This window comes from Elephas maximus, chromosome 5, assembly GCF_024166365.1.
Source record: "Elephas maximus indicus isolate mEleMax1 chromosome 5, mEleMax1 primary haplotype, whole genome shotgun sequence".
Classification (NCBI taxonomy): domain Eukaryota; kingdom Metazoa; phylum Chordata; class Mammalia; order Proboscidea; family Elephantidae; genus Elephas; species Elephas maximus.
In genome coordinates, this window is record NC_064823.1 from 88,498,598 (window position 1) to 88,508,869 (window position 10,272).

The following is a 10,272-nucleotide window of genomic DNA, read 5'->3' on the forward strand; positions in this document are numbered from 1 at the left end:
TTGAATGCCTTTGAATAGTAAATAAAACACACATCTTTCTGTTATTCTCTGCTTTCAGCCAAGATTTATCTGACATCAGCAGTGATATCCCTAGTTCCATGTCCTCTTCTGAATCCCTTTTGAATTTCTGGAAATTCCTTGTTAATATATTGCTGCAACTGTTTTTGAATTATCTTCAGCAAAATTTTACTTGCCTGTGATATTAATGATATTGTTCATTAATTTTTGCTTTCTGTTGGATCACCTTTCTTTGAGATGGGTACACCTACAGATGTCTTTCAGTTGGTTTGGTCAGCTAACTGTCTTTCAGATTTCTTGGCATAGATGAGTGAGCACCTCCAGTGCTGCATCTGTTTGTTGAAACATTTCAATTGGTATTCCATCAATTCCTGGAGCCTTGTTTTCGCCAAGGCTCTCAGTGCAGCTTGGAGTTTTTCCTTCAATACCATTGGTTCTTGATCATATGCTAATTCCTGAAATGGTTGAACATCAACCTATTTTTTTTTTTGTTGCTTCATTGACTCTGTGTATTTCTTTCATCTTTTGATGCTTCCTGCATTGTTCAATAATTTTCTCATAAAATCCTTCAATATTGCAACTCAAGGCTTGACTTTTTTCTTCAAGTCTTTCAGCTTGAGAAATGCCTAGCATGTTCTTCCCTTTCTGTTTTCTCTCTCCAGGTCTTTGCACATTTTATTGTAATACTTTACTTTGTCTTCTTGAACAGCCCTTTGAAATCCTCTGTTCTGCTCTTTTACATCATTATTTTTTCAATTCGTTTTAGCTACTTTACGTCAAGGGCAAGTTTCAGAGTCTTTTCTGACATCCATTATTTTTTTTTTCCCTCCCCTGTCTTTCTAACGACCTTCTGCTTTCTTCAGGTGTGCTGTCCTTGATGCCATCCCACAACTAGCCTGGTTTTTGTTTATTAGTGTTCAATGTGAAATCTATTCTTGAGATGGTCTTCAAATTCAGGTAGAATATGCTCACGCTCATGCTTTTGGTTCTTGTGGACTTGTTTTAATTTTCTTCAACTTCAGTTTCAATTTCCCAAAGAGCAATTGATGGTCTGTTTCACAGTCGGCCCCTGGCCATATTCTGACTGATAACATTGAGCTTTTCAGTTCTCTTTCCACAGATGCAGTTGATTTAATTCTTGCATTTTCCATCTGATGAAGTCCAAGTGTATAGTCACTGTATATGTAGTTGAAAAAAGTTATTTGAAATTAATTATTCCTTGGTCTTGCAAAATTCTATTATGCAATCTCGGGCATCATCTCTGTCACTAAAGCCATACTTTCCAACTATGGATCCTTTCTCTTTGTTTCCAACTTCTGCATTCCAATTACCAATAATTATCAGTTCATCTTGATTGCATGTTTAATCAATTTCAGACTGCAGAATTTGGTAAAAATCTTCAATTCCTTCATCTTTGGCAATAGTGGTTGGTGTGTAAATTTTAATAACAGTCATATTAACTGGTCTTTCTTGTAGACATATGGATATTATCCTATCACTGATAGCAGCGTACACGAAAATAGACCACCATGAGTCTGTCCATTTTCTCTACTGTGGTGGCTTGCATATTGCTGTGATACTGGTAGCTATGCCACCAGTATTTCAAAGACCATCAGGGTCACCCATGGTGGACAGGTTTCAGCAGAGCTTCTAGATTAAGACAGACTAGGAAGAAAGACCTGGAACTCTACTTCTGAAAAGATTGGCTACTGAAAACTTTGTGACTAACAGGGGAACATTGTCTGATATAGTGCCTGAAGATGAACCCCTCAGGTTGGAAGGCACCCAAAAGATGACTGGGGAAGTGCTACCTACTCAAAGTAGAGTGGACCTTAATGACATAGAGTTAAACTCTCAGTACCTTCATTTGCTGTTGTGGCACAACTCAAAGTGAGAAGAAACAGCTGCAAACATCCATTAATAACTAGAACATGGAGTGTATGAAGAATGAATCTAGGAAAATTGGAAGTTGTCAAAAGTGAAATGGAATGCATAAAGACTGATACTTTATGCATTACTGAGCTGAAATGGATGGTATTGGTCATTTTGAATCAGACAATCATGTGATCTACTATGCCAGGAATGACAAATTGAAGAGGAATGGCTCCGCTGTCATTGTTGAAAAGAACATTTCAAATAACAGATAACATGGCAAAATTAAAAAGTCTGACAATAGCAAATATTAGTCAGGATATGGATCAGTTAGTGTTGGTCAGAGAGTAAAGAGATACAACCACAATGAAAACAGTTTGTCATTATCTAGGAAAGGCAAGCATACACATATCTTATGGCCGGATAGTCCACTCTTACATATATACTCCAGAGAAACTCTAACTTGTATAGATTAGATAATATGTACAACAATGTTCAAAGCATCATTATTCATAACCATAAAATTTGGAAACAATCCAAACATACATACAATGAAGGATGAATACTTACTGTATGGTACAGTTGTACAGTGAAATATTATAAATAAAAGGAATAAATTTCAAAGACACATCAATATTGCTGAATTTTGAAAAAGCTGTTGATTAGAAAAAAACACTGTGATAAAAATAATAAAAATACAATAGGGTCATATGGTCTTATATGAACATTTCAAAATTGGATAAAACCAAACTATATATTGTCAATACATGCATACATAAGTTTGAAAACTGTAAAGTAAACAAAAGGATGATAATCCATTTTTGAGTAGAAATTTTTTGTGGGAATGTTATGGAGGTTGAGCATGAAAGGAATACAATCAAAAACTTGCAAATGGAAAAACTCGAAGAACTGTGTTCTAGTCCATAAACTGGATAATGAGCATTAGATTAATTTTTATTCTTTAAACCACATATATGTATATATTTTATATTTTAAAGAAATATGGAGAAATGTTGGATCTCTTTATTAAGGGATGAAAATTCCTTCTTTCTCTCATTCTTCATAAGCACCAAGGAAGCAACTGATCTCCATATCTTCTTCACATTTTTTTCAGTTATTAAAATCATCATAGGTTGAAATAATTGCAGAGATATTTAAATGAGGACATGTTTAAAATGAAAATATGACTAATATTTTAGAAATTGAGTTAGTATTTATAGAATTCACACTAAAATTTGAATAATGGAAGCAACCATTAGTATATTATCTAATTATTGTGTTCTCTGAGTATAATAATGAAAGCTTTTAGAAAAAATTTTTTAATTGTGCTTTGGATGAAAGTTTACAAGAACAAGCTAGCTTCTCATTAAACAGTTAGTACACATACTGTTTTATGGCATTGGTTAACAACCCCATTACATGTCAACACCCTCACTTCTTGACCTTGAGTTCCCTACTACCAGCTTTCCTTTCCCCTCCTGCCTTCTAGTACTTGCAGCTGGAGTAGTGTGCCCATTTAGCCTTGTTTTGTTTTATGGGCCTGTTCAATCTTTAGATGAAGGGTGAACCTGAGGAGTGACTTCATTACTGAGCTATAATGTGGTCTAGGGGCCATACTCTTGGGGTTTCTACAGTCTCTATCAGGCCAGTAAATCTGGTCTTTTTTTTGTGAGTTAGAATTTTGTTCTACATTTTTTGCCCTTGTCCAGAACCCTCTATTTTGATTCCTGTCAGAGCAGTCAGTGTAGGTAGCCAGGCACCATCTAGTTGTCCTGGGCTGGTTCTGGTGGAGGCCATGGTAGTTATGGTCCTTTAGTCCTTTGGACTACTCTTTCCCTTGTGTCTTTAGTTTTCTTCATTCTCCCTTGCTCCCAAAGGTACTCCAGTAGAGTATCTTAGGTGGCTCCCCACAGGCTTTTAAGATGTTAGACCCTACTCACCAAAGTAGAACGTAGAACATTTTCTTTATAAATTATGTTATGCCAATTGAGCTAGATGTTCCCCAAGACCATGGTCTCCATAGCCCTCAGCCCCATAATTCAGCCTCTCAGGGAGTTTGGTTGTGACTATGGAGCTTCCATGACCTTGAGCACTTAGGAAATTTAAAGTGTACACAAACAAAATGCATTACCTGAATTCCCCACCAAAAAATTTTTTATGTCCAATCTTTTTCTCTTAATCCCTATTTTGTCAATAATGATCACATTTAGTTTTCCTCTGTATTCAAATTAATAAGGACCCTAAGAATGAATAAGTCGTGGTTGTTGTTGTTTCTACAATGCATTAAGAAAAGAGAGCAAGACATATTAACACTATGTCCAGAAACAATCTTGTGAAGTAGATAGGCAAGTAAATAAAAAATTACAAGACTACATCTATGATATTATAGATTTATATGGAAATTTATGAAGGCAATAAAGTGACACTTAACCTTAAGTTTGAAAGGCAAGCTGTAATTTGCAGGATAGAGAAGATGAGAAAGCATCTGCACATTAGAATAAATGTGACAGTTTGTACTGTGAATAGTTTAGTTCTTCTAGCAATATTGCAGTATATTTTATATCCCCTCTATGGGTGACGAAAATTATGCTTAGAGAGGATAAAACATTACCATTTCCCCAAGACCATTATTTATTGTTTTTCTTCATTGGAAGTCTAATGCCGATATCAATGAAAAAAGAAAACAGAGTAAAGTTAACAGAAAGATTTTATCTCTCTAATCTGATTGTAATTCAACTTGCATTTAGCAAATTAAATTTATGTTAGCAATTTAAAGTTAGCCATTTAGCCATCAAAGCTTTTTGTTTTTCCCCCTCCATAGGATATCAGAAAAGAAGTGACAAAATTGATTCATTTCCTGGGAAAAAAGATATCAGAGGAGCTTGTGGATACGATTGTGCATCATACTTCATTCCAAGAGATGAAGAATAATCCAACTACCAATTACACAGCAATGCCAGATGAATTTATGAACCAGAAAGTGTCCGCCTTCATGAGAAAGGGTGAGAAAATTGTGTGGTTTTTCTCTATTACTATTGAGAGTCAGAAGTTGAATTGGTTATAGATGAAAACCTGGTGAGGTCTATTCATGAATGGGGATTTAGCTTATGTTTTTTATTCAGGGCTATTTTATATTTGGTCACCCTCTTTACTGAGTAACCAGTTCTATAGAAGCATAAAGCACTACTACTAATAAATTGCTATTATTTATTGATTTTTTAGTATATGGAGCATATTATATTAAGAATGACTAGCAACCACACCAGCACTAATGCCACACTCTATTAACATTTACTAAGTCTAAATGTACCAGTTATAGTCTCCAAATTCTATAATTTATAAATTATAAACTCTGTAATTGATTATTCTATTCTGTTCTATTCTATTCTGTTCTATCCTACTCTGTTCTAAGGAAAGCCTGATGGCATAGTGGTTAAGTGGTATGGCTGCTAACCAAAAGGTCAGCAGTTCAAATCCACCAGGTGCTCCTTGGAAACTCTGTGGGGCAGTTCTACTGTGTCCTAAAGGGCCGCTATGGGTCAGAATTGACTCAATGGCAATGGATTTGTTTTTTTTTAAATATATATCATATATTAAAATTATAGTTTATAATCATAAATTATAAATTCTATAAGTTATAGTCTCTAAATTCTAACCAGAAACTCGGGAGAGAGCTTCTATTATTATCTCATCATAAAATGAAAAAACAAATTTAGAACAATTAACTATGTTTCCACAAGCTACATTAACTCTGTCTCCTTGGCTAAGTGGCAGAAACTTTTCAAGACAAAGTGGTAAAGAAGGAATTAAGATACATGTCTGCTTAGCAAAAATATTAAACTGCAGTGAGGTGAAAATCTATTTTGGAGGAGGCGTGGTCTGATGAGAAATAGTTTACAAAATCCAAAGGCATGTAGGATATGGAGAATATTGATACATCCTGTTTTACTGATAATTAAGAAAGCAGAAACAGAATAGAAAACACATTGCTTTTTAAACCAAATTTTCTGTAAGAACATCAGGGAATTTAAAAAAAAATAATAGCAATAACAAACCTACCACTGGGTGAAAACAGGGCCCCTAAAAAAGGGTTAATTCTAATTTATCTATGTTTTTTATCTATTCCTAACATTATCTCAGACTTCTTTACCGATATATGTATTTTTAAGATAAAACAGTGGGTTAAAATAATTATCATGCTTGCAGAGGGCTGCTTGCTGTTAGTACTTCATGCTCTACCAAACCTTCAGGGTTTACATTTTCTAACTTCTATTTTTTGGGTTGTTTCAGTAGGAAAGATTGTGATCCCCAGAACCAGGTGCCAGGTGAACCACTGACTAATTTAAAAAAGTGGGTGGCTTCCTTCTTCCAGGGGAGTTGAAAAGGGAATGGGAAGGGCCTGCTAGGTTACTGTAATAACTCAGGTGGGAAATGCTGAGGAGCTTCACTAACTGGCAGGGGAAGCCATAAGGGAGAGAAGGTAATGGATATGAAGAACTTATGAATTAAATAAAGACTTAGATATTAGGATTGAGGATAAAATTTTATGCCTTGGATAGCCAGTTTTAACATTAATCAGCTTATGGAAAATAGCACAAAGAAAGCATAATTTGGTGGGAAGAAAACACATTTATTTTTGAACTAGTTGAATATGGAGTGCTTCAGCACCATTCAGGTGGTAATGTCGTGTAGGCACTTGGATTTAGAGGCATAAACCTGGATTTGAGAGTTATCAGCATGACCATGGTATTGACACTTTGAGAGTGGGTGAAACATGGATCATATACTGAGAACCCCAACATTTGAGGAAAAATTGGAGAAGAAAAACTAAGTGAAAGGTAAGAGGGGCAAGTCAGAGAATTAAATCTGCTGTATTTTTAGCCCATTGTGACAAACCCATCTTTGCCGGTTCAAATACATATATTACTTATAAGATTGAGGATTGCAAGAATAAAATTTGATTAAGTATTAATAAAGGTGATGAATATTAGAAAATCTCATTATTCTGGCATAAAGACATAGTCAATATTTATTGTTATTTCTCCTTTGTTACAGGGATTGTAGGAGACTGGAAGAATCACTTTACAGTAGCCCTGAATGAAAGACTTGATGTGCACCATGAGCGGGAATGAAAAGGTCTACGCTGAAATTACGAACCAAATCTAGGAAGGGGTTCCTTGTCTTAACATTTCTGAGAATAAATTTTCTTTTCAGCATGCCTCAATTTTTTCCACGGCTGGTAAAGAAGAACATTAAAAAATGTTATTTTCAATGCTTTTTAGAATATAATCTGTACCTATATTTTCTTCCTGATTTTGTTTCACTTTCCTCAAAATGGCTTAATTTAGAATTTATCTTTGCCTAAGTGGAAGACTGAAGTTGTCCCCTCTCTTTAAATTATGAAGTCTACAGGACACAAAGCCACTCATAATTAATTGTGAGTTTTACAAAATGTGTTCTCTTGAAGTATTCTAAGTTCTTTGGCCTAAATGTTAAAATATTTTAAAAGATCAGTATTAACACAGAAGATCAAAAAGTTATGTTGGCATTTTCAAGTTTATCAATCATTTAAGAACTTGAATTTTATCTAACCCCCATTAGTTCCCCAGGCAGGTAATAATCCCCTGTTCTAACTAAGCCTTAGTAATTTTGTTGTGGAAACCCTGGTGGTGTAGTGGTTAAGTGCTACAGCTGCTACCCAAGAGGTCAGCAGTTCAAATCTGCCAGGTACTCCTTGGAAACACTATGGGGTAGTTCTACTCTGTCCTGTAGGGTCACTATGAGTCAGAATTGACTGGACGGCAGCGGGTTTGGTTTTGGTTGGTTAATTTTGTTGTACAATGGCAGAGCACTTAATAGGATCAACCAATCAGGAGTAATATGAAGGGACAAGTCAGAGAATTAAATTCACTGAGTTAGGTTTACATGGTTATGTGAGCTTTTCAGATAAAGGGGTGATGAAAGCTTTTTCTTTCTGCTATAATCTTTTCTTTTTATTTTTCTTTTTTGTATTATTTTCTTACAAATATTGTAGAAAGTTATGAGCTGTGAACATGTTATTGGGACTCATATTCTTTTGGCCTCTCAGTTTTACAAAAGTAAACAAGCATCCCAAACTCTTCATTTTAACATTACTTTTTTTCCATTTAGTGATTTGAGAAACACACGCACACACACACACATATATATGTAAGCAAAAGCCAAACCCATTGCCTTTGAGTCATTTTCGACTCATAGTGACCCTATGGGACAGAGTAGAGCTGTCCCATAAGGTTTCCAAGGAGCAGATGGTAGATTCAAACTGCCAAGCTTTTGGTTAGCAGCTGAGCTCTTAACCACTGTGCCACCAGGTCCCCATTCATGCGCACACACACGCACACACACACACGTGTATATATATACATATATGTATACATATTTATACATATTTTTTCAAAGTTCATATATATATAAATTGATATATACATGAAAATGAAATATATGTATCTACCTTCAGATAATTTGAAATGCATTTTTCTTAGATTTCCTTCTTACCTATACACAATGTAATGAATCCAAGCTCTGCAAACTTAAGTTTTAAGACTGTGGTGATTGTCAGTAAATAAATAAATGTTTTTTTCTTAATTTTAGACATTATTTTTATTGGTATATGTCCCTTTTTACTGCACTGAATTGATTTTTCAGTATTAGCATTATTATAATAGTCAATACGTGTTTTTTCTAAGATAGTCATGACAGACTTTCTATGGGTCTTCAGTATTACAACGCTCACCTTTTTAATTCCTCCACCAAAAAGTCAAAACTAGGGAGAAAGCAACATGGTTTGTTGTCTGTCTTTTTGGAGAGAAGTCCAGCAATTTCTCAGCACCCTGTTCAATAGTTACCGTTTTTAAAAATTAATGGTATTTTTTAAAAATATAACATAGTCGTGCATTATACAATAATGGTAGAGTCCTGGAAAATGTTAAGATTTTGCTGGAGGCAAGGGATGGGTAGCTGAATCTTAACTCTTCAAGGCAACAATTTTTTTTTTTTATGTACTAACTTTTGTCATGATTTTCTTTTACTTACCATTCTACTACATAATAACAGTTTTTTCATTATATGCATTATAAAACTCATAGTAGATGTTGTTTACATGTAACTAAACAAGAGTCAATCCATATATCTTTCTGACATCAGTCCTTAGTGGACCAAATATGTTAAGTTGGCTGATTGAAATTTGGACTAATTGCATTTCCCAAGAACTTGCAATGATATTTCTGTATCTGTTTAGGAGAAGGGAGGGATCTAGTTCTAACTTCAATGTCACATAAAAACTCCAAACACCCTTAGATTTGTTGACATTTTCCCTGAGCTGGGCTTACAGTCTTTGTGCAGACTGTAGTCAGTGAGAACCATGTACGATATCATGATATGGGGTACATAGGCATGGCCACTGCAGCTTTAATTCTGTGTCTTTAGAAAAGCTAGAAATTTTTGGTTACCTCAATGTTTAATGTTTCTTAATGATTAGACCTCTAGAACAATGCCTACAGGTTCAATGCTTCAAGACATTCCTTTTCAAAACCCATTGCTGTCGAGTCAATTCCTACTCATAGAGATCCTATAAGACAGAGTAGAACCTCCCCATAGGGTTTCCGAGGCGCAGTTGGTGGATTCCAGCTGCTGAACTTTTGGTTAGTAGCTGAGATACATAGAAGCACTTAATAAATGTTTGCTGATTGACTGATATGTCCTAACTAGAAAGTGCTTATCCCAGAAAACCCAGTGCCGTAGAGCCAATTCTGACTCATAGCGACCCTATAGAACAGAGTACAACTGCCCCACAGAGTTTCCAAGAAGCGCCTGGTGGATTCGAACTGCCGACCCTTTGTTTAGCAGCCATAGCACTTAACCACTATGCCACCAGTGTTTCCAGAAAGTGCTTAATAAGCATTTATTTATGAAGGTATTGTTGTTGTTGTTAATTGCTGTGGAGTCAATTCTCAGTCATAATGACCCCATGTGTGTAAAAAATGTGAGACATGCCACAAAGTTATACGATTGAAATACTTGGGAATGCAATTTGAACACCAAAATAAATAACTTAGTGCTGTTTATTTTATACCCAAAACATAAAATAAACTTCCATAAATCCATGTTTGTATAAATAAATGATTCAGTAAGAAATTAAATAAGAGAGAATAAGCAAATACCCTGTGTGGAAGAATACCAACTAATTGTTTATAACCCCCAAGCTTTAGGGTGGGATATACATAGTAAGTTTTTTTTTTTTTTAATGAAAATATGGGGGTACAGGTGGAGAAAGGAAGATAACTACAGTGGAGAAACCTGGCAAACACTACCTGAGCTAGGTAATCAAAGTTAGAATCATCCATA

The 10,272-nt window shown here is 35.1% G+C and overlaps 1 pseudogene; it reads left to right on the forward strand.

Moving 5' to 3' along the window:
* LOC126076727 (sulfotransferase 1E1-like) overlaps positions 1 to 8,580 on the forward strand; it is a 44,569-nt pseudogene extending 35,989 nt beyond the window's left edge.
* Positions 8,581 to 10,272: the final 1,692 nt, after the last annotated feature.